We start from the raw sequence: 25,444 nt of genomic DNA on the forward strand, positions 1-25,444 counted from the left end.
ACACTGGATGGACATGTCCACAGGGGCTAATCAAGCTGTCCCATCTAAACAGGCTACACAGGCACATTATTCCCTTTCCAAAAGTATAGCACTCTTAGAGCATTTTAAAAAACCCACAGCTTTTTCCTCAGCTCCTTGCGCATGTGCATTACATAAGCTTAAAAAATGTACAAATGAGGAACAAAATTTGAGACAAGTAAAAAGCCTGTCATTAGCAAGGAACTGAGAGATGTTACTTTGTCTAACACTTTTATAAACAACAGAACGTCTCCAATATCAGAACAGATTCTCCATCAATGGCTAGAAAACGTGACTGATCCAAAGATAACCACCTACAGTGCTGTTCCACACCAGCAATACCACCTTGCTCCCCCTCAGCAAACCACAGCAAACTGTGCGCCAGAGGGTAACTTACTTTCTCTTCCTAAAAAGAGGTTCAAGAAGACAACAATTCTCAGATGCACTGGGATGTACACAGAATTGTGGTTGCTGCTCAAGGTCATTCAAGGCAGGAGCTGCGAGCTCAAATCCAGACACATGCAAGAACATGTGAAAAATGTAAACAGCCTCAACACCAGGATTTTGTTTTAACCTCTTTAGAGGTCGAGCTATCCCCCGATGCTCCTTTTCGAAAACAATTCTCCTGGGTCCAAAACCACACTGTGTTATATAGACCCAATGGTCCACACTAACATCCCACACCCATCTGCAAGGCCAATCACCCAGAGAGAGGATGGTAACGTTATTTAAAGCATTAATGCTACCCTGAGATCATCTCAGATTTACCCAAACAGATTTGCCAGCGGATCTGCTCAAGGTACCTAATGGTGGAGGTTGCCATGGGAACACGGTACAACTACACACTTTGCCATGACAACCAGGCCTCCCTGGAATACTAATGAGTGCCTATGGCAATGAGAAGCTAAAGACAAGATGTCTGGAGACCAGATGTTTCATGTATCATTTATAACAAAAAACTATAAATATATTTCTATGTTTCCTGTGTGAGAATCGGTGGGTTTTGGAACCCTGCGAAATGTTATGTATGGGGCAATATTGCAAAGTGTAAAAATTATATGGCTGCAGTATAAACAGAAAATCTTATTTCAAGGCAATGATACAGCTGAATTTCAATTCCACAAACAACAGAAATGCCTGTAGTCAACACACCCCACCACCTACATCATCTTGTACATGAACACTGTTGTCAGCCCATGATGGAACAGTCACCTGTACACGATGCTTCATGTGTGCTATGTCCACCAAAAAGGTGCTTCCTACCCACTGCAGAATCCTGTGCTGAGCATGGATCTATTCTCCATATGGCAGCTACTGCAATTCGTGTTGTAAAGACAGAAAGCATTGGTTTGGTATTTCAGAAACAAGAGGACCCTGTTACTTTATAATTTATAGGAATGTTCCAGCAATTCAATCCATGAGCAGCATTTCCCATTTATTTGTTTACAGAAAAAGGGATGCACTGTTGCAAGTTACACATCAGAACAAAATGTTAGTATTAAAAGTGATAAAATCATCGGTTAAAGTGACATCTGGTGCCTTTTTTTTAAATACTCTCTCTAAAGATGAATTTCAGAACACTTTCTAGATCTTTTACATATTATCAAAGTCTAAGACATTTTCAGGCATCCTGCCAGCAACCTCCTGTCACTTAAAGAGGTGGCACCAGTTGGAAACTGCTTGTCCCAGAAGCACTGCATGTGATAAGTCACATCCAAAGAGAGCAAAATTTTGGGTGCCAGGGATCACAAGTGTCAGGATTCAGTTCACACCAGCAGTGCAGAAACAAAAGGTAATAAATCATATCTAGGATTTTTCCTCATGTCTTATTATTTAATAGGCTATAGAAGTTTATTAGGTTGTAAGCCTCCTTGCATGAGCTCTTCCTCAAAAATACAAAAATCAGGAAAGCATTAGATATAAGATTTATTTTCTTCTCTCCCTCAACATCCGTGCAACATGATCTATGACATTTATTAATTAGCCATCCTTCAGATGCAAATAGATCAATTACTGCATTTCTTAAATGACAGAGCACCGAGGTCAGCAATCAGGAATAAAGAAGTGTTCTTCCTGTATAGTCTCGTGGCTGCAGAGCTGCTTAGGTGCCAGATTCTCAGTGCTTTTGAGTGACTGCAACAACTGATGCCATCCCAGTGGTAAAACCCCCAAACCACAGTTCCTTCAGCTGATCTCCTCAAGCCCAGAAAAGGCAACATTAACTTTCTGACCTACATCAGATGCATCAGTTACACTCAGCCATCTTCACCGATCAACAGCTTGTAGAGGCCACAGGGAGCCACAAGTACACACACTTCGGAACTGCACAAGAAAGGGTGCAAAACAAGGTCTGCATCACTGACAGAATCCTCTCACTGCTGTAACCCAAACAAGTCATTCTCCAGGCTGCTGCAGGAAAGATTCCTACCCACGGAAGTGGTGGTGCCACCATCCCAGGAGGTATTTAAAAGACATGTAGATGTGGCACTTGGGGACATGGTTTAGTGGTGTACTTTGCAGGGTTAGCTTTACAGTTGGATTTAATTATTTAAAGGCCTTTTCCAGCTTAAATTTTTCTATGATTCTATGACTTCATCTGAGGCTAAAGTGTTACAGAAACATCTCAGCAGCAGTGCAACCTACAGTGTGAGACTAACCTGGACTAACCCCTGGCAAATACCTCTTCTGCTTCCAAATGCTGCTGGCTGCGGCCACAATGGACTGAATACACACATACAAACACATAATATCAAATCAATGTAATCATGCTCAAAATTATCACATTAGTGTAAGCACTGGCTATGATCACATTAAGAGTTTTCAGTGAATTGCAGAAACATGTTAATTGGCATGTTTGGAGAGACCTGAGGAAAAGGTGTAGGATGAAACAGCAACACAAAATGCAGGCCATGGCCTTGGCATTGAATTTAAGATCTATTTACTGGAAAAAGTATTGCAGAACAAAAAAAAACATTACCCAGATAAATGAGCATTTTTGTTTCATAAGCTTCAGTTGATATAGATTAAGTCACGAACAAAAAGAGAAAAAAGGCAAACTGCTTTTTTAAGCAGTCAAACACAGTGCAGATTAACACATTGCAACAAACATAACCCAGAGTGAACCTTCAGGTAAAGTCTTCCAAAGAGGAGAAGAGCTTACATTATTTTTGTGGTAACACACAGCATTACTCTGCAAAATTTGTCTTCTTGACTCTAACCTGTTTGCACAGGACTGATTCCAGTTATTAATTTTCAACTATTTTAATTTCTTTAAATACTACGGGGCCCAAAACACAGCACAGTCTTTCTTCTGTCAGCACTGCAGAGATCCAGTTTTAACAGAAGCTGACTACCAAGATAGGAAAAACACATTTGCATTAAATTTCAAGATTACACAACAGCCCCACCTATGTCAGCCCACCTATGTGTGTGTGGCAAAGACTGCTCTTGTATTCTAACCCCCTATTCTTCCATGAATATTTTGGGTTGTGGTTTGGGTTTTTTTTCTCCAAGTTGCTATTTTTCTCTTTTTCTCTTGCACTGCTCTTTCTTTGGGACTGCTTTACATTACACAAGGTTACATGATGGGTAGTTCAACATTATTTCCTACACAGAAAGTTACAGAATTTATTTCATCTGGAGTCAGCAGTAGCCATTAAGTAATTAAGGAAAAAAAAGGGGGGGAAAACTTGTTCACTAGAATGAATACATTATGTCATTTGCTAATGAATTAAAGAAAGAAATGAGGTTTTTTTGTGGGGTGGGTTTTGGTTTGGTTTGTTGTTGTTTTTATTTTAAACAGAGTGCACCACATGGTCACAAAAGTAACAGACGAGAAACCCCAGGAAAATCTACAACTAGAACTAACCTCTTTACTTAACCCAGGAAGACCATGAGTCTTGAAAGCACTCTGTATCCTGAGAAGGTTTAGCAGGATAGACAGCTCTGCACACAAAGCTGCAAGACCAACCAGCAAGAACAAACCTTATCCAGTCACTGCCCTGCCCAGCAGATTTCCTCATCTTTTGCCAGTTCCTTAATCCGAAGCACAGAAAGCCTTTGTTCACACCAATGGCCCAACACACTGGGATGGGCACTGAGTGATGAACTCAGAACAGTGTCAGTGGATACAGCCATCTTAGGAGAAGTCAGTCATTTCTGTGTCTGGAGGCCTGGTTGCATATCTGCTCTTTCTGTTTCTTCACAATAATAAATGCAACATGCACACAGAAGGCTCATGTGTGGGATGCACATGCACAGTGTGACTGTAAGGCATCTCTGCATTACTCTGGAAAAAGCAAAGACCCATCTTATACAGGAAGGATTGGCAGCACTACTAGAGACGGTAGCCAGGAAAGCAAGGTACATTAAGGACAGTAACAAGATACCATTTCCCAAATATACCAAATGAGAGTACCTGAGTAATTCCTCCCTCCATAACTTAGATAATTATAGTGACAATTAAAAAGGTCTCATCTCCTGGAAGTTGTGTGAAGTCCCATGACTCCCATCTAAGAAATATACGTTCAGATCCACCCCAGTCGGTTTAGGCTATTTGGGCCTTAAATCCTTTTCATTCTTCCCATGCTACTACTTATTTTGTGTTTCCTTATGGGAGGGGAGGGGGAAATCAACACCTTTCTGCATGTTTGGGGGTTTTTTAAATCCCTTTACTCAGTTAATACACTAAGCTTGTGATAACTTCTTACTTCCCCCTCAGCCCCCCACACTACAGATATTGAATAGCTGTATTACTTCAGGGACCAGTCATAAACGTGACTGATGACACTTGAACCTGCTAAACTGATTAAATGGTGAAAAGAAGGATCAATTACCAGAGAAAGGCAAGTTGGGGAGCCATACATAACACAGTGCAGACAGAACAAAGAGCTCCTACTGCCCCGACTTAGGCACAATCTGTACAGCAAAAAAAGGAAAGAAGCATTTAGAAATGCTTTCTTCATTGCAGCTTAGGGTATCCACCTTCCACCAAGATAGTCAGGCAAGAGCAACACGTACAAACTGAAACTTCTTCTCAGAAGGAAGAGAGGAAGAAAGGAACTACCCGTTTGGGCAGAAACAGATGTGCTTTGCTCTTTCCAATGTTTCACTCAACACCTATCTATCCATTAGGACATTAAAGGTCTATTAGTGATGCATTTAAGATAAAAGGCATTCACTTCCAAGTGTCCTTGTTTAAATGCATGCCAAGGAAAGCATAGGAGATAACATTAAGCTACAACCTTTCTGAGCATAGAGTTACCCTGTTCAGCGAAGCGCTCCCAGATTATACATAGGAATAGCCCTCAGAAGAAAGGCTTTAAAGCAGAGCAGGAATTTCGTCACTTTTTTTGACAAGTTGTTCTGTAAAACAACAGCGAGTATAAAAAGCATAACATTTTTGAGCAGGATCAAAAAACAAACACCCCCGCAAAGAAAAAAAAAAAAAAAAAAAAAGAAACAAACCCAAACCAAAACACAAAATCTGTCACGACCCGAAGGGAATTTCCTGACTGTATAATAGCCTAATGTTACTCAGTAACTTCAAGGAACAAAAGTGTGCCCTCTCTGAACTGCTTGGTACAACACTTCAAATAGGATTGTTTAAACAAGATATGCATCTAAACATGCAAGTGTCCGAAGTGGAAAAACACAGCCAGGGCACATGATCCTGGCAACTCCAAGAGCACACGGGGGATTTTGGCACGCTCGGGTGGCCACAACCGTGGGGCCCCGGTGCCATCTGGTGGCCACTCGCTCTGCTACTGCCGGCCCTGCACCTGCAGGCGGGGCTGGGCTCCCAAATTGTCCGACTGTGGGCAAGAATCTGCTTCCAATTAACTACAGGTCTACTGAAAACACGCGGCAGAGTTAAAGGGCTCTGCCTCCTCACCCCAGCACCTATTTACAACAGGTCTCTTTAGGCTTGCTCAGGATTTTGGGAGGACAAAAACTCTACCTAAATGTGGCAATGACAATGGCTTATTGTTCAGTTCTGTTCCCACCGTTTTCACTTGTTCTGTGAATGAATTAGTCTTTCCCCTACGCTTTTCATTCACTTCCCAATGATACCAGCTTCAGAGCCATTAGGTAGTTATAAGCTTCAGGAAAAAACAGAGGTGTTATCTTTTATTAAACTGCCTTATATAGGTGGGAGAAAAGGACAAAGACATTTCATACAATAAAAACCTCGCAGTTTCCTCTGTTCCTAACACATTATAAAGCCAAAGCTTACGCAGGTTTATATGAGAACTTTTCTTTTTATATCTCAAAATTACCACTGCTAAAACACTGCCACTGGAATTACTAACACCACCTACCTACTAGTAACTCCAGGACTCAAGTTTCTTTTGCTTTTCCTTAGTATATGTCACTTGGCTCCAGGGCATTTGTTTTGAGGTGAATGTCTGACATTACTATTGCACAGAGAGAGAAGTCTGCTGTGCAACATCCCATAATAGGAGTGATATTTAACAAAATTACAACTGTCCCATGACAGTGTGAGAGCAATGTCATTTACAACACTTTGGTGCAGACATCAGGGAGGGGTGTGGGCAGCAGGCACTGGCAGCTACAATTCAGAGCCTTGCAGGGAGGCACAGAGGTGGATTTCTTTAACATGATTAAAAATGGAATGAGTTTGTAGCTACAAAGGCTGGATGAACAAGTTGTAAAATACAGTCACAGGCAGAGGGAGAAACAGTGAAGTGAGGACCTGTAAACAGAAGTGACCAAATTAAAATTTATCCTTCTGCTAGTTTTTTTTTTCTTAAGATCTACCAAATACTGGCAAAGGTGGTGAGTCATGCACATTTTTTTCTCTGATCTTTCAAAAGCATTAAGCTATTCACAGAAAGATAAGCTTCTTACAGGAAAAATAATGCCAGAACACTTGAAATAAAGAAAATAAGCACAACTAATAACTGGGACATGGTGTCCAGGCTATATTCCAGTATTTGTCTGGAAACAGATATACATCTTTGTAATCATTCTGCTTGACCTGAATCAATGAAATGTGGCAAAATAATACCATACAGTGATTGCTGGGAAAAATGATAGAATGGGTGATTGCGTCTAGCAAATATACAGGAAATTAAAGTAGCTTCCTTCCTCAGCTCCCAAAAATTGTCTGAGTACATGGAGCATAACTTAGAGGAAGCAGTTAAGCAGCAATGATGGTAACAGGACACCCTGATACCAAGAGCAGGCAGATACAGAGGTGAAAGTGTTATGAAGGAATGAAACATGGAATTGAGTTTGGTTTTTGGCAAGTAAGGGAGAGAGTTACTCGTCATAAAAGAAAGTTCTGATCTTTGCAGAAAAGGAGTTACATATGAAAAAAGGAAATAATTCCCTTTGTCCAGGCATTATTATAAGATAATTTAAGAGTAAAAAATCCTAAACACAACTGCAGTATGCATATCCTGCTGTCCCACACTGGCAGTTCAGGGCAGCACACTTTCTAGCCATGCACAGTAAGCTCAAAGCTCTAAGAGCAGCCCAACTACATGTCCTCTGAAAAGCCTTGTGCTTTACAGAAAGCATCAGGCCTAGAGCATGGACTAAGAAAGCTTTCCACATGTACTGCAAATCCTGCAATTTTGGTTTGCATCAAGCCTTACTGCACATTTGCAGAAAGATGAACCAACACACACACTGCAAGTCTGCTGTTGCCTGGACTTAACAGATAAAACAAACATTCATATGACTTTATAGAAAATACATTCATATTGCTTTGTAGAAAATGGAGCTTTACACATATTCCTGCTGGAGGGGAAAGTCATACATACAGCACAGGAGCTATGACATCCAAATGCTGTTGGATTTTCTCTGGTTCTGATATGGACTCTGCCCATCCAGCCAGCTAAGTTCCTGGCCATCTTCAGAAGTTTGACAAGGCTACCCATGGACCTTTCCATGGTTTTGAGAAAATATGCCTTCTAACTGAAAATGGCATGAAAGACGAAAGTAAACAGGTTTTAACTACACCATTAAAAGACTACAAACTAAACACTCTTTCTCTGATTATCTTTGTTGTTTCTGCTCTCCCATCCTCCCCCCATTAATGCAATGGTAAATTACCACTGGAGAATGAATTAAACAATTAAATTTACTAATTTAGTCAGATCACCTAAGGAGGACTAAGTGACTGCTTTCAGTGAAGGATGAAAATATAACACCTGGGGTCATTATGCAGTAAGTTTTGCTGCTGTGGTTGTGCAGCACATACCAGACTGTGGAACAGAGCTGAATGTCTAAAAACACAAGGACAGGTGATTGAACTTCCGGATCAATTCCAAATCCCTACTACTGCAAAAGTGTTCCTGCTGGTTGCTATTCTCCAAGACCCTTCTCATTTCCTGAAGTCACGTAGTATAAGATAAAGCTCTGCAACAATTATTCTCTCAAAGGTTTTTTAAAATACAAACTCCATTCAGTAGAGAACACCACAAACTGGTGTGGTGACCTTTAAAGTACCTATGTATCTATATTATGAAGTCTAAACACAGTATAGTCTGCCTTAATGGCCCGTGGTTCACTAAACAAACATCATGTTACTGCACGTGGAGAACAATGTACGTGCTATTGGTTTTGTGCAATCAGAGTTGAAAGTGTGCAAACATAACCCTAGCAGGATGGCCACCATTTCCTACTACTGACATTTGTATTGCTGTTAGTAACAATTATTAGACACCCCAAGCTTTTCATTAAGTAATTGAGTTAAATATTTCTTTTATATTTTCTCAATGGGCAGGATCCTGGAATATCTAATAAGAAACCTTCTGTTCTACAAAAACAAAACAAAACAAATTTTTATGAAGTTTCTGTGCATTTACTAATGTCTTTCTCTCTGGTAAAAACATATGTCAATCACCACATGACAAATTTCCTGCAGAGGAGAACTGTGATATAACCTGTAGTGATGACATACAAGGATATGCCTGTAAGTATTCAGAAAATAATTTCAAAATTAGTTAAATACTACTTCTAACAAAATAAGGTTCTCTGAATATCATCATCACTGATGGAATTCATAGCCCTTACAAGACAGGAATATGTTTTTGGCTATATCCATTGACATATACCGTATACAGTCAGGATTAAATTCAGTCTTGACCATTACAAAAAGTGATCTTTGGGTCTTTATTTCACAATTCTAAAGGTCTTCTCATACTAAAACAACAAACTTCTGTTTTGCAATAGCATCGCAAAACAACCTCCAGGCTAATAGTCAAGACACTGAAGGATCATTGACTCTTGGAGTTTTGGGAAACTGGAAGAGAGATGCAGTTCCATGCAGAATTGCCATCCAAAGGGAGAGGTCCCCCCTTCACCTTCCTCCAGTGTTACTCCTGCCTTCCCCAAGCACTCAGCAAGCCTTTTTAAAGTAGCAACTTCCCATCCACCCTATAAAACCAAACAAAACCACGTTCAAAAGAGGCAGCTAAAGCTGTGACCCAGCTAAGCATGAGGGATGCACTGACGTTTGACCACTGGATACAAGCACATGCTTTGCAGAATTCAGACTCAGATAGTTTAGGTGAAAGGCACCTGGAGATAACCAAAACTCATGTAGGGAATACACCTGCTTTAAACACAACAGCATTTTCCCTCTGATAGATCTATTATTTTACCATAGCACCAGAGGAAAAAACATCACCAGATATTCATGCACAGTCAATTCTTCAATCAAATTCCTGTTTGAACAACAAAAACCATGTCTATAAAATGAGTTATGTTTGGGACCTAAACTATCATTAAGCTCTAAACACATCCCTAAGTCTATAGATCAAGGTTTCACACATGTGATACAAGTTCATAAAATAATTTATTAATTTACTGCTTATAAAAAGTAACGCACAAAGCAGAAAATGCAATCTAAAAATCTGTCAGTTCAGATTTTACTACAAGGTGGCATAGAAGAATCATCCTTCCTTAATTTATTTTCATATTACATGTATTAAGTCATTGACCAGAATATTTTTTAAATGCTACTTAAAATGATATATGAATACAAACATTAAGAAGTAGGTCATTGTTTACAACCATCCTTATGTGTTCTTGCCCATGCAGAGGCACAGTTCTTAAGACCAGTGCTTTGATCCAATACTGTAGTTTTAATACATCACTTATTTATGACTTACTGTAAAAGGAAAGCATTTTTCTTCCCCATTCTTTTCTGAATGCTTTGCATGCTCTTTGCATATCAGCTTCAAAACCACATTTATTTTAAGAACAAATAATGCAAATGTACCCTTCTCCCTGTGCTCTTGCCCAGGGAGCTCAGGTTCTGACTCAAGTGAAAGCAGACATTCTACCACATACACTCAGCACCAGCATATTATTCAACTTTTTTTTAATGACTGAACTCACAGAAATTGTAAATAAAAGTTAAAAAATCAAAAGTAGCCACCCTTTCTCTTTGCACATGACATAGCTTTTCGCCAGTGGTTGCAAAGGTAATTCCAATGAAGATGGATTCTAGCAAGCAAGGCTACAGAGTACTGAAACTCAAGTTATGGATACAGACAATGAACTAGAAAAATACTTAAACTTCTAGAGGGCTTCTTGACCAGTGATAAGGAAATAAAATAAGGCAAAAATACAAAAAGCATGTTTAACAATACTGATGTTAACATGTATAAAACTTCAGGGCCTTAATGATCATTTGTCATACAGCATTTAAATGAAGCTTCTTAATTCAAATTTAAATAAAACAGATTTAAGAGTCAAGTAAATTTTGGCATCACCTTGATCTACCAGTGTCCTAGTTAGAACAGCTGGGACCAATTCCTCACTGGATAGGTATAGCCCAAAACTGTGTATTCTATAGCCCTCCATGCCATTTACCAGAAACTGTTGTCAGTAGAGGCCTGCGGGGTGGGGGGATGTTCCTGTCTTCATGCCCTTTTGTGGAATTCCCTGACTGAGCACCCTCACACCCTTTTATGGAATTCCCTACTCTGAGGGAAGGACTGAGCATTCTTTTATGGAATTCCCCACTCTGAGGGAGGGACTAAGCATTCGTGCCTGAGCTGGAGAATATATAAACCTGGAGTTTCAGAACCTTACCACCAAAGCAGGACTGCAGCTCACCACCACCCTCGGCTGGACTGCAATCACCACTTTTGGCCGGACTGCAGCAGCTCTCCCACCAGCAGGTTTTTCCCCTCTCCCTTTGCTTTGGACTCAAGGGGGGGCCCAGGGAGCACCGCTTTGTTTGTGCCCCGGGGTACTGGGTTGTACATTTGGGCTTTGTGGGTTAGGGCCGGTTGCTTGTCCGTGTGGTCGTACTTATTGTATCATTTTATTAAATTGTTATTCTGACTTGTAATCTCTCTTTTGAGTTGGGTTGGTTTCCCCTGCTGGTTAACTTTTAAACCAGCACAACCAGGTAGATATAGCATGGACCGGCCTTACGCAAATTCGTCATTTAAGTTTGTAAAAACCAAACAGATGGGAGACTGAATAAGTAAGTGGAACTGAAATTGCCAGAGGCAGAAACTCTGACCAAGCTGTTTGTAAGTAACAACAAAAATGTAAACCTAAAAGGCAAGAAGGAGCTCTTGGTCCTTTCTCAGATTGTATACAGAAAACAACAAATGTTTGTATTTTATGAAAACATCTTTGGTTACTGAACACTTTTTTACTTAATTTTTTACCTTTCTCCTTGACAAACAGCCACACAAACACATTAATCAAAATATCACATTTACTAGGGCATTAAATATCAAAAAAATCAAGCCATCCTTTTTAGTGCTTCTTATACCTTCAGAAGTCAAAGTGTCATGTTTAGTATTATTATGGCAAATGACCACAAAATGGGCTGCAGCTGAACTATTAATCTTTTTATTTAATGGCCATTTGTCTTAAACAATAGTAAACAAAACACTCATTTTTTTCTTTCAGTTCTTCCTATGCATTTAAGCATAGCTTTAAACTTGATCTCTGAATTGCACCATTCTTCTATGAGCAGTGAAAATACATGCTATTTATTTTCTAAAAGCTCAGTTCTAAGCACATCTGTATCTCAGTTAATTAGTAAGATGCTTCCAAGCTTACCCACTTGGCATGAAATGCATTCATCTTTACTACTGTTAGATGATTTTATCACTGTTCTCAGATGTTTCACAGATAGATTGCTTTTACATATTTTATATATATAATCCATCTTCAGGGATAACATACACCAATTATTACTTTCTCAAACGGGAGCAATGAAGTTTTCCTCATAAGATTTTTTTTTTTACCTAAAAAAAAAGACAAGTCACTTTGCAGAAAATTATGTGTTTGGATCCCATGTTGTGGCAGAGGATTGTATTATTTTGAATTCATAATGTGACTCTTCAGACAAAGAGCCTGACACAGATAAAACCAAAAATTATGTGAAAACCTGCAGGTCCTTCAAATTAGTTTTCACAACAGCCTGTGGCATGCTTAAAGGAAACCTCATACTGGACAGGCTTCCCAGCTCACTAATAATTAACCACGGTTTAACAAAATATCTTGTTGTAATAAATATGCAAAGCCTCATGTCAGTCCAATTTCTTTCATAATAAAAATCCAGTTCTATTCTTTGACAGGTAGAAGACTGACAACTGGTCTCCCACCCAGAGTTAAAATGGAAAATGCTTGTCCCTCCTCCTGGCACTCTGCACACTTGTTTCATTCCAAGGATTATAGCCTTGGAGACTTGATGTTCCCAACAGCTGAAGGCCTGTGCCAGTCACTCTGTCCACATGGTCCTGCTGTGCATCCAAACCTGACTTCTGAAGGAACCTGAGACCACTCTGTTTGAACCCCAGAACTGGTACCTGCAGTTACTAATCACAGCTTCACTTTGCCCACCAATTCCCAGACCATGGCCGGGACCAGCTTAGGTCCTACAGTGACAGAGCTACAGGAAGAGAATTCCACAGGTGGGACCATGAAGATCCCATGATCTCTATTTTAGAACCTTTTAGGAGTGCCTGACCGTATTTTTCTAAGGATGATAAATGTATTCTCACTGGGTACATAGTCCTAGTAACCATGTAACATAAAGGAAACAAAAAAAACCCTCTTTGGTTCTTAAATTTGTTCCACACCTTAGAACAGAGTCTCTGAGCCAGCTCTCAACTTTATGTTTGGTAAACTTTAACAAAGGTTGGTGGCAAAGCTGTTTTATGGCCATGTGACACAATTAAGCAGGTCATTTTGTAAGCACTGGAACTTACCCTGTCTTAGATTCTTTGCTGTGCAGTAATACAGCTAAGCTCACACTACAATGGATAAAAACAGGGAATGTAAATTTGCCTGCGCACCTATTTTCACGAAGCCTGCGAAAAACTAGCTTTGAACTCTTTCTGCTCTGTCAAATTTAATCAAAAGCAGCCAAGAAGTTCAAAATGTCTTGAGTGTCAGTAGAGAGAGGTTGACAGAAAGGATTACTGTGCAGGAAAACCCAGTGAAAAGTACATTCTCTCGCCAAAAACATTCTGTCAGCTCATTGCAGAGTTACGTATTTAATAGGTCATACAGTAACACACTTGGCAGATGAAAGCATATAAATTATTTGACTGGGATCTTTGTCTTCTCAACTAGCTATCCCCAGATGATTACATTCTGTTAGCAGAGCCACCATGGGTAGTTTTAGGATTCAGACTTCTTCCCATCCTTGGCTCTGCTCAGAACTTCCGTCTCACTTCTTGCTCCTGGTCAGCTCCTATGAGAGTTCTCACCAGCCAGCAGAGGCTGTGAAAATGAGAAATAGGTCAGCAAGTCATAGTAACTCAGCCTTGTGTGCTCCCCTCTCTCCTACAGCTTTCACAGGCTCCTCTGGCTGCGGCGGCTGCCTCCCCAGCCGAGCCAATGACAGCGGTCAGATGAGCTGGAGGAGGCTCTGGGAAACAGGAAACCAGCTGGATGCACTGGCAACGGGAATGGAAGCAGCTACCAGGGAGGCTCACAGCTTTCCCCCATGGATCTCCTCACACAAGAGCTGCGTTGCCACAAAAGCTCTTCAGACCTGCACAGCTTCAGCCTGTGTGGGGCACCAGGCAAGTAAAGGTACTTTGCATATCAGATGCCATACACTAGACCAACCAACCAGTACATTGGTTTAGCTCCAGAATTGATGCTAAACCAATTAAATGTAAGTGAAAATGAAATAAGTTCTCCTTTGACTACATGCAGAAGTTTTAAATAGCTACAAATCACACCCTTCCTCCAATACCTTCACTGCTTTCCCAAAACATTTCAACAGCATAAACTGTTTATACTTCAGAGGCAAGTGCATACAATAGGTACAAAGCTTGTTTTCAATGCAGTAGAGAAATAATTACCCTGAACTTTTTACCTCCCACCCGCAATTCCTCCCCAAAAGAAACAATTGCAAGGCTCAACAGTGATTTAGCTGAACGTTGACACTGGGATTCAACAACTTCACACAGTGCTCACATAAAACAGTTCTTATGCATCCTCAATGACCAACAAAACTGAGAGCAGCAAAAAAAACAATAAAAGGAACTTGCAACTTCCTAGTCCTGGAGCTGTTCAACCTGCATACCTCATGAATGCTTTGGGGGGAAAAAAAGGGTAAGTTCTCCAATGGAGAGATTTGTAACAAAAATAGAGAATTTTCACACCTACAATACCTAGTTGAACCAAACTGCCTTAGGATAACTGATTAACAGACCTGTTATTTATTAAGTGAACTTGACACAAGATTTGTGTTTCAGCTTCAGCTTTAAGACTTCAATTCAGTTTTCTACATCTGGCACTGAATCTTTCAGGAAGACTAGGACTCACAGTCACAACACTGCCACTGATATCTAGCCCTAGTGCAGGAATACATCCCTGCTCTAGAGAACAATTCATCAGGTGCTATTGTCCAGCAGAAAGCACAGATATTCTTAGAAACTTTACTTAAGGCAAGAAAAACAGCATGGTATTGGTATTAATTGGGTAGAAATTCTTATACGCTGCTCTTCTTGTCAGGGAATAAACAGATGTTTGTACAGAAGGACACTGTAGTGGAAGGGTGGAAAGTCATCCAGAATCCATTAATTTCAGTGTAAAATTAAACATCCACTCCAGACTCTGAATAGCTATTCAAGGAAGCAAAGTAGTAGACTTGGATCACAAAAACAAGTTAAAAAAAGCAACAGCTCGGTGGGGGCATTTATCCCATAATTTTTTGTTTTTACCTAAAGACTCAGTGTCACAAAATGCTTGTGGCTCTGCGAGTGAAAACCCACATTTGACTTCTTACAGGCAAGAAACCATGTTCATTGAGTTTACATATAAAAATATAGCTACACTCCCCAGAAGAAATTAACCTGCAAATAGAACTGAAAAGAAAAATACAGCTTCTTAGTCTTCAGTGCACAGAACTGTTCACATAGATCCTGAATCAACTTATTCTATGCCACACCCTCAGGGACCTCACAGCTCTGTGAGACATTATTCAGCCTACATTTTATGAACACTATCAACAGACCCTCAAAGAATTTGCTTCTCAGTCTCTCTCTACACGGTGCTCTTGCTTGTTCACTTTCTCAAAAGAGTGAGCCCCAAAATACTGTGATTTAAAGGGATCACATTAACCCAAATAAAATAATGGCAAGGTGGGGATAGTTGGCAAGTACAGAAATGCAACATGAATCATCTTTTTCTTCTGTAAAAGCTGATTCTTGGAAGTCTGACTTGGCAAAAGCACATCTAGTATTCATTTGTGCCTTTTTGTGCAGCTGTTGGAAGGAACTCATGGCACTACCTGTAATTACATTAAATGTGAAGAAAAACAGACCAGACCTAATTGGGCAAAATCCACAGCCAAACATCTTAAGTCCAAAGTCTTAAATTTGAGATAAAATAGTTGTTGTCATCTTTGCAGTTTTTTATCAAAATACTTCCCATTTCTGAATTAAAGAACCTTCTCTCACTGATAAACAGTAAGTATTTCACACTTTTTAGCTTCTGTGGCCTCTGGAGCAAACCAGTTTCTGGTTTCATTTTATTCTCAGGGTGGGGGCAACTCCTTTCACAAAAGAAAACCAAAACAAATTAAGAAATACCTACAGCTGTTCTAAAGACAAAAGACCACATTTCGCCTCTCACATCAAGTTATAAGTACTAATTGAGTATAACTGCTTATGCCAAAACTTAGGGATTACACCTTCTTCTCTGGCAAGAAGATCAAGATGTTTTTAGCTTTTTCTTTTCTTTTCTTTAAGCTGGCATCCCACAGTGAAAGATGCGAGTTTTTATCGCTAATTCAAACAGTCATACTCTCTATTTCCTACAGTAAATTTCTTCAGATTCTCTTTCCAGAGTTCTTCCTTATCTATTTATTCACCAAGAAAATGCTTGAGATTTGCCAAAACCAACATGATTGGTGTTGTTCTTTTTGGTAACACTACCAAAATGTTAAGAAGAGACAAGCAACCCTTTTATTTTGTTTCTCCTATCCTGGTGACATAGAATAAAGCCACTCGTTTTGAGCAAAGGAAACAGTTTTGGATATTCTATAAAAATAGTGTGAAAGGCAAGAAGTCTCAGGAAAAAAAAAATCAAATTATTTAGGTGTGCATACAGAAGGTCAGTTTGTGAAAAAGAGGTAAAACCTGCCTTCTTCCTAGAAGAAAGCCCACCTTCAATAAAAGTCATTAAATACCTGACCGTGTAGAACAATTTAGGATTCCTAAAATTGAATCTGAATGGCCATTTACAACTCAGTAACAGTTTGGACCGGATATGTCTGTCACGTATTGGCCTCATAAGTCACCAACGTGCCTGTAACAAATGTGGATAAAGCCTTCCCAAATCTTCGTTCGCGAAGCTCAGCCATGATGAACAGTTTGGATTAGTGGATGTTTGCACACTTAAATACACACTTTTGCTTAGTTGTGTCCAGAGATGTCCAGAATCCCAGGACAAAGAGAATGGAGAGAACTCCTATCACAGGACCTTATTCCCAAGTTCTACCCTACATGCCCTGTCTCAGGCTGGCTCTCAGTACGCAGCAGAATTTTTTTTTCTCTGCTGGTTCACTTTGGGCTGCCTGAATTCAAACTGTTGAGATAAAGGGAGAAAGAAAGATGGAAGCCCCCCTCCCTACCCTCAGCTCTGGGATTTTCCTACTTCTTTTGGGTTGCAGTTACCTATAAGGTTCCTCAGCTGCATTGCATCCACTGTGTTTGTCACTTATGCGGCAGTGAAAGCACCCCACAATTGTCAGACCCATGTACATCTGCTTCAGTCACGAGTTAAACATAATGAGCAAAGCAAATCTGTTCTTGCCATGTGGAAGTTTAAGTTCTTTAGGGTTTGCAATAGGCTTCCCATACACAAACACAGAAAAACACAGGGCTATATCTGACACCAGTTTCTTTGAAGGCATCTCTCAGAATACTCTGTCCAGGGAGTGGAAAACTATCACAATGTGCAGGTAAAATCTCCCACCTTACTTTCCACATTCTCCTTATCACAGCAGAAACTCCTTGAGTTTCACATTTCAAATAAATCTGAGTGTTAGGTCAAATGATGTAGAACAGCTCTCTGAAAACAGCACCTCGTTCTTTGATGGGGAAACTCCAGGGTTCCTTTACACCTAGAACAGCTGGATGGGCATAGGGAGAGAAGGATGAAAGAGGAACAAACATACTCAGGTCTGGTTGGAGAAAAGATATCAAACCAAAACAATCCACAGTGTTCAGCTTTGCAATGACTTCACTGCATCTTCCATGTGATACATTCTAAGCATCAACTTTACAACAGTTCTGATGGTTTGGCACTTTCCAACACGTTGCAGTTGGTGATTATGTATACCAATATGGCTTTCAGAAGCAAAACATTTATCACTCATTGAGAAAAAATGGGAAGCAAAACCTATTTTCCTCCTGTTCTCAATTTTCCATCTAACTTACAGTGCTTTGACCTGAGTTTTCATTAGCACCAGGAAATAGATTGTTTAGTCAAATGTGATGCTTCCTTCCTCCTTCTCATTGCTTCAGGATAGCTGTTACACAGCTAGTTCTGAAGCTAATAATCATATGTGTATCTGGCTTATGTACATGTGCTGCACTGACAGTTCTCCAGGTTCACATCATTTTTAAAAATGCAAGTTTTTGAGGACTAAAAAAAATATTCTGTTCCCTCCCCTAAAACCCCATCCTTTCTCAATCAAAAACAAAGCCCATCTGCTAATTCTGAAGTGGTCTGACGTGGCTGACAACACATCCCAAAACTCAACCAGCTGCATTTTAAGTTTTGTAGGGCAAGAAAGAATGTGTAAAAAAAAAAAAAAAATACTCTGCATCACATTTTCATAGGCAGTGGCATTTAGAACTGCCTTACATTGCAAGATGCTTGCTTGGGGGAAAAGCATTGCTATTGCCACTATTGCATGTGATCAAAAATTAAAAAGTAATCTAAACATCTTGTTTCAACAACAACATATCACAATGAATAGATCTACAGCAAAAGATCATTAAATTATGTCTCATCTCACGCACATGTTAGCTACTGTTTTAAACTTATGACAAACAGAAGAAAATCCCATTATGTCATAAATGTTAAGAGACCAAGTCACACATAAAAATAGCATCATGTCTTTAAAGGGCTCAAAAGACTGTGACAGGTCCCTAAAGATCCAGTGGAGGGTGAGGGTGACCAGATGCCACCTGGACAATGTGGCCATGGTCAAACACATGTCAGGAGACCAAGGCCCAGCACATGAGCAGGACCTAACATGAGAGACTGTCTTCAGCTACACTTGTGCTTACAAGTCTGACCTTTTCCCTGCCTGCTCTAGTTCTCCACCTTCCTCGCATGAGCCAAACTGTCGCAGTTTGTGGGGTTTCTGGGGGCTCACTGCCGGCCGCTCTGTGAAGGTTTTCAGGGCTAGAATCGCACCCCCGCCGCCCGTCCCTCGTGGCAGGGACAGGCGGCGGAGGTACTTAAGCCAGGAGACAAGAGACCACGCAGCACACAGGGAGTCCAGCAGTGAAGAAGAGCCCTTTATTCAAATTTCTCGCAGCTTATAAGGGCTGCTGGGCCAAGCAGAGGATTCGCCATTTGGCTAGCCAATGCAAGGAGACAATATAATAACTATGGCAACATAGAAACCAATGGTAGACAAGTGAATTAAGAGCTTCCAAACCCGACACCAAACCCTGCTTGCTTCCCCTGCACCCTGTTTTATGATACCAACTTTGCAATTTCCCAGTCTTCAGCTCTGTTTCTAACCATGCTCTTGCCTGGCCATTTAACAGGTGCAATTCCTTCAGCACTCCATTTCCTTCCCTACACCCTCCCATGCCTGTGGAGGGCTCTTCCCAGCCCTAACCAGTTTGGCATGAGCAGCCACACACCAGTCAAAGCTCTCAGTAGGCACCTAAAGAGACACTGCTAGAGATGACAGGCCCTCAGTTACAGAAGTCAGCTGAATGCAGAGACCCACAGGCTGTCCCTGGGAACACCTTGGCTTTGAGAAGTGTTGGTACCTCTATGACAGCACAGGACACCAGTTGTTAAGTCAGTTCAAAACTGATCTCTTCCTAAATGCCATGTGTTAAGACAACCCCTGATCAGAGGAATGCACGGTGCACAGACACCACCTGAGCTCACTCTCAGCTATCAGGCCAGGCAGAGTGATGAGCTTAGCACTAAGAATAAGGCCTGCACTAACCACAATAATCTTCAAAATCCTTCTGAGGAATCAGTACAAGAATATGTGACCCAAACATCCAGTGTTCTGAGAAACAAGCAGCCCAGCCTGCCCTGTAATTGTAACAGAGTGAACATTAGAGGATGAACAGGGGCTCTTTGCAACCATAAACATCATTGTCTTCAGGCTGGGGTAATTTGTGCTCTAAAGCATCCTGAAGTCATTTGTTTAGAACATAACTGATGCTAAGCATGTCCTAAGAGCAGTAGAAAATCTGAGAAAATTAGTGCAGTCCTGGATAGTTTCTAATTCCTACCTAAACTGTAAAGGTTCTAAAGGATCCTGAAAGGACTGGGAAAACACATAACATGCCAAAAGCATTTGTTTAAATCTGATACTCACCAGTAAGTGTTGGGGTGTGAGGAGATAAGCAGTAAGAAGGGCAAGAATACCTAGGACATTTGAAGTTTATGCATTTAAAAGATTTCCAAACCAGGAACTGGGTAGAAGTCCCCAGACGTTATAAATGTTCTTAATGTAAAGATTTATTTTTACTTGTTCACTTAAATAAGCACGGGAGGAAAAAGCTATTTGTATACAAATGCAAATTAGAGAACTTTCTGCTAATACTAAAATATGTCATGAAATACACGTTTCTTCAATTTCAAAGTGTTGTACTACAATTAAGAATAATATAACAATGTTACCCTCTTCAATTTATTTTTTGTACTGAGCATGCAATTTTCTACTTGGCTAATCATTTAGACATGATTATGAAACAAGAATATACACATCACTGAGTCTCAATTGAAGAGCATAAAGCTCATTTATTACAAGTTAGCCATGTCAAAAAAATGAAAGCAGATAAATGGAGTTTTATAGCTAACTAGCATCAAAACAAGATCACTTTTCACACAGGGATTTTTTCCCCCTCCAAGCTGTGGCAGGGGATAGGGAAAGGAAAAAAGAGAAAAATTACTGCAGCCCATTATTTATTTAACAATTGTTATTTAGATTTATTGTTGTTTACAGTAATTGTTATTTAAAAATAAACTACAATATTTTATAATTAATAGCAACCTATGAGTTTGAATACAGATTAAAAACTCCTTATACCACATTAAGATATACACTAAAAAAGATTAAGCAATGTATTGCTACCTAATTTCTTTGCTCTTAACTGATTTAACGAGTAGTGAAATGAAACAAATCTCTGAGTCCATTTTCAAATTAAACTCATTTTTTACAACAAGCAGGTGTGCAGTCTAGTGGCCTTCTCATCTTTAATAAAAGCATCTGCTTTCATTGGATATTCCAATGAGTTTTTCCTCCCAAACTACCATGTATCAGCATACAAAGACCTTTTTAGCAGCACAACTGAAACAGTACAGACCCTGATACTTGGTATAAGGTAAATTAATCGTTCACTGGAAGAGTTACTAAAAATAGGAAAGAATACAGTCTTCAAAATGGAAGAGCTTTTATGTTTACCATGATCAGACCATCACGAAAGTCCAGCCAGTGCTTCAAAGGGATCACTAGTTCAGATAGACAAAGGCCCTACCAGCATTCAACAAGCTTTCTGACCCAGACCTATCAGCCACAGGGCAGGTGGGAGCATCTGCCAGGAGAGCAGAGCAGAACAGTGTGACAAGAGTGACAAACACCCACCCACACTTGACAGAGGACAGATCACAAACCCAGTGGCTGCCACGGGGGCAGCTCCAGTGACAAACCCAAACAAAACAGCACTTTCCTCCGGGGAAGTGCAAGACACCTATGTACAGAGTAGGTTTTTGGAGGAACCACAAGTCCTAGAGGCACTGCTCAGTGTTTGGCAATAAAAATTCAGCCTCCACTTTTGCTCACCTGGCCCCATGCACTAACTGTGACGAGAGATGTGCTGTGCATTTCTCCATCATAAATTCTATCTCCTCATGTCAGGTTGGGTTGCCTCGTTGGTTACACGGGGCACGATATTAAATACCAAAAAATGCAAAGACAGACATTTTTGTTAACAAGTGCCAAGAGACAGATAGTCACAGTTAAGAACAGACACGAAGAAATAAATTTCAGATGAGGGATTGACAGCATTACTACAACTCGCAAAGAGCAGAAGATGTTTTTTCAACACAGATTTTTAGCAAAAATTTTAGGATTTGGGCAAAATCCAATATCAATGCTGTGGATAGTCCCCTTTGGTTTAGCACTCAGAGTAAGACTTCAGAGCACACAGCAGTCCCAGAAAGCACAGAGTTCACTGATGGTAGGAGTCAGGAGTTCCCTATAACACTAACAGGGAAGAGGATCCATATCTCAGAAGAAAAAGGAAACATTCGTTTTCACTGGTACAGTTTGGGTTTTTTTCTTGGAAGGCAATTCAGTGGGCTTGGGAAAGTAAGACTGCAGCTTACTGCACTAGGACACAAGTATTGCATTTCACTAGAAATTGGGGAATTCCTAGTAAAATAAGTTCTTGGATAGCCTTTCTCCTCCAGGCTTTTTATGAACAGACATTTGAACCTCACAAAATTAGTTTTCAAATGTGTTTTTACAGAGGAGAAAAACATCAAGCAGTGCAAGCTTGTACCATTATCTACCTAATCACTATGAAAAAGAACAATAAATTGATGTTGAAGTAGAAAAGGTTACTGTAGTATCAGTTACCAAGAGACCCACTCCCACACCCATAATCAGCTTCAAAATTTCTATCACTGTCAGCAGGGTTCTGTGCTCCAGCTTTGTTTGGCATGGCTCACTAAATAAAAGACTATTTCTCAACGACTGGTTTTCTGTTCCAGATGAATTGCAGTCACAGCCAAAGGCACTCACAGAAGGAACAGCAACACCTGCATCACAAGCAAAACAAAGCAATAAAGATTCCATGCAACAGCATTTGTATGGGATGGACCTTGACAACACCAGCAGCTTAGCACCTGGGCCCTGACAGAAGTGCTAGCAGAGGACATACTCAGAACTGCTGGAGGTACCACTGATGGACAGGAAAGACTCAGATTAATTCATTTTCTGCCAAGCCTCTCATCTTCCACAGGCCATGCCCCGTGGCAGCCCCCTCCTTCCTTCGTCTAACTCCCCAGTATTCCAGGTTGAAACTCCTCCAAGGTGGTTGCCAAAAACACAAGTGAGCAGGACAGAAATGAGCAGCTGGAGCCTGAATTTCAGGAGCCGACATCATTGTGGTAGAAATAATTTGGGTGCTAAGACTTCCTACCAATGTTACTGCCCTGGCAGTCTGGCCACTTATACTGACTAGTTATCTGCTCCCCACATTTCATGTTTTGGTGACATCTTCTTTCCCAGTTATTATTATGCAAATGTAGAATATTAACTTAATGTATATGTCTATATAAATCACTTGTTCTTCTAATTATTTTAACTCTAGAAGTTCCATCAGCTCTGTAAAGTTCTCCTACATTTCAATCCTTTCTCCAATCAGATCTTGAAAAATAAGCACGGTCTTAAAAAAAGTAATAATAATTATTTCAACCTTTGATACTTCTATCTCTACTTTCCCTGGTCATTATATCACCTAAATTAATATTCCACGTTAGAATCATACAATCACAGCAGGATTGCATTGTTTTGTTTCAGCCAATGAAGTGACATAGAGCAGCAAGCACACATTTTCTTTTCATCTTTTATCACAGTCATAGTAACATTTATTACTATTTCTTAGGTGTCACACTATCATTATTTTAACAGTATCTGCTACATGCAACTCATTATAATGTGTGAATACATTTCCAGGAGGGTCAAATTTGTTTGTACATTTTACTTAAGAACACACAGCTTATAATCAGTGCTTTCCAAGGTGCTTAAAGTTTGGAGTTCTGCTGAAAACTACTGTATGTAATTTTAACTGACAAAAAGCCTAGCAAGGACTTGGAGTGACTGGTACAGCTGGATGTACTAAACTTCCATTAGTAACAACTAGCACAGACAAGAACTAAGGGGTTTTATATAATAAAGCACAAAACAGTTGAGTGGGTTATTTACAGTAGTATAGAATTTTTTTTCAGATATCAGTGTCCTTCATGCAGAAGGCTTAACATGCTTATTGTGCTAAATTGCCAAAATCATCTGCAGTGTGGAGAATTGGCAAAAAAATAAGGAGATGATGAAATTACATGTGTCCAAGACAATTACTTCTCCTTCCATGGAGCAATCTGAATGGTATTCCTTTTTAGTTGCTTAAATGTCAAAATCCAGTTAAACATATCATGTTGCTGACTAAACAAAATTATCACATTTTAGCACCATCCATTACAATATTACTGTGTTTATTAACTATAGGGAAAGCAGGGCATAAAAGAAACATTAACCATAAAATGCACAAGCTTTATGTGTACCTTTTTACACATATTCTTCTTCAGTAAAGATCATCTATACTGAATACATAAAATGGATTCTAAGCTTTTTTCTCCCCAGTATCAAACCTTTGTAATAACCATATTTTGTATATTCCCTCCCAACAGGGAATATATCTGAGCTCAGTATGAGGTTAATGATCTTTTTACATTCCCTTTTTAAGCTATAGATCACTACTGAATATTATATTCTCTTTTGTTCCTGTTTGATCAAGGGAATGTTGTTCGACAACATCACATTCTTTGACAAGTTCTTTAGGAAGATGGACACATTAAAGACAAGAGAAAGAGACTGCAAGAAAGATGCATGCATTTCATTAGAATTATGGTGATTGGAACAAATACAACATAAATGAAAAGCCCTTAATCACTTCATAGGCAAGTTGTTACATACTTGTATCCTGTAACAAGCCATTCTAAACTGCTTATAACAATCCAGTATAATTCTTTTCCAGCACAAAGAACAGTTCACTGGGAAAGCAGTTTAAATTTGGCCAAAAGACATGGTTGTTTCTATCCTGTAAAACCAAAAGCTGTCACAGTAAAACTATAACAGTATGAAAGCAAATACAGCACGATCATTAAAGTGGGGAGAAAGAATCACATAAACAATAGTATTAAAAGTGCCAGTCAGGGACAAGACAGCTTTTAAAGGCAATTACGTAGAACACTATCTAGAATTATGGGTTCTTTGAGAAAAATTGTTTCTTTAGTTCTACCATAGAATTCATGATGGGCACATGAATGTAAATAAAATATTAAAATACTAATATGCCAGCAATGCAATTAATAAATCATAGTTCATAATAATCCTCCAAAATGGGAGCTGGGTTATTGTCCAGATGAGGGACAGAAATATTTGGAAGCGCAGTTACAAGCAGCACAAAATTCCGCTGTCCCCTCCCACACGAGCCCAAAAGACTGATATCCACAGAGCTGCTGACGGTGATGGAGAGGGGCAGGAGGAATGTTAACAATCTTCCCCTTTTGACCCACATCAGACCAAGATCACAAAGCAGCTTTGCAGGGATGGAGTCCACGAAGAGAAACACAGGCCACACACAGAAAGTATGCTGAGCTGACACAGACTGATGCATCTGCATTCTTCTCCCCCCCCTCTTTTTTTGGACTTGTTTGATTTATGGTTCAATTAGAACAGTAGACTGTATATCCCATCTTCATATTGAAACTATTGCTGTTTTTCAGGGGACTTGATAAAACAGCCTCATTTAGGACTTACTGACCTTTTTATTGCTAGTCCCAGGCTTTTCCAATCACTAACTCAGATGCAGGTAAACACATCACTGTTTTTTCATACCCTTCCAGAAAGATGCTGTTTCCTTTGAATTTTCCTAGAATGCAGGATTAGCTTCTACATGAGCATGGT

The 25,444-nt window shown here is 39.9% G+C and overlaps 1 long non-coding RNA gene across 1 annotated transcript; it reads right to left on the minus strand.

The window, feature by feature from the left end:
* Window positions 1-13,320: 13,320 nt before the first annotated feature.
* Window positions 13,321-19,463, minus strand: LOC116790318. Its single transcript, XR_004358311.1, has 3 exons — window positions 19,374-19,463; window positions 15,207-15,350; window positions 13,321-13,752 (listed from the first exon to the last, which is right to left on the minus strand). It is a non-coding gene; the product is annotated as an uncharacterized LOC116790318 (long non-coding RNA).
* Window positions 19,464-25,444: the final 5,981 nt, after the last annotated feature.

Source organism: Chiroxiphia lanceolata, chromosome 8 (assembly GCF_009829145.1).
Source record: "Chiroxiphia lanceolata isolate bChiLan1 chromosome 8, bChiLan1.pri, whole genome shotgun sequence".
NCBI classification, from domain to species: Eukaryota; Metazoa; Chordata; class Aves; order Passeriformes; family Pipridae; genus Chiroxiphia; species Chiroxiphia lanceolata.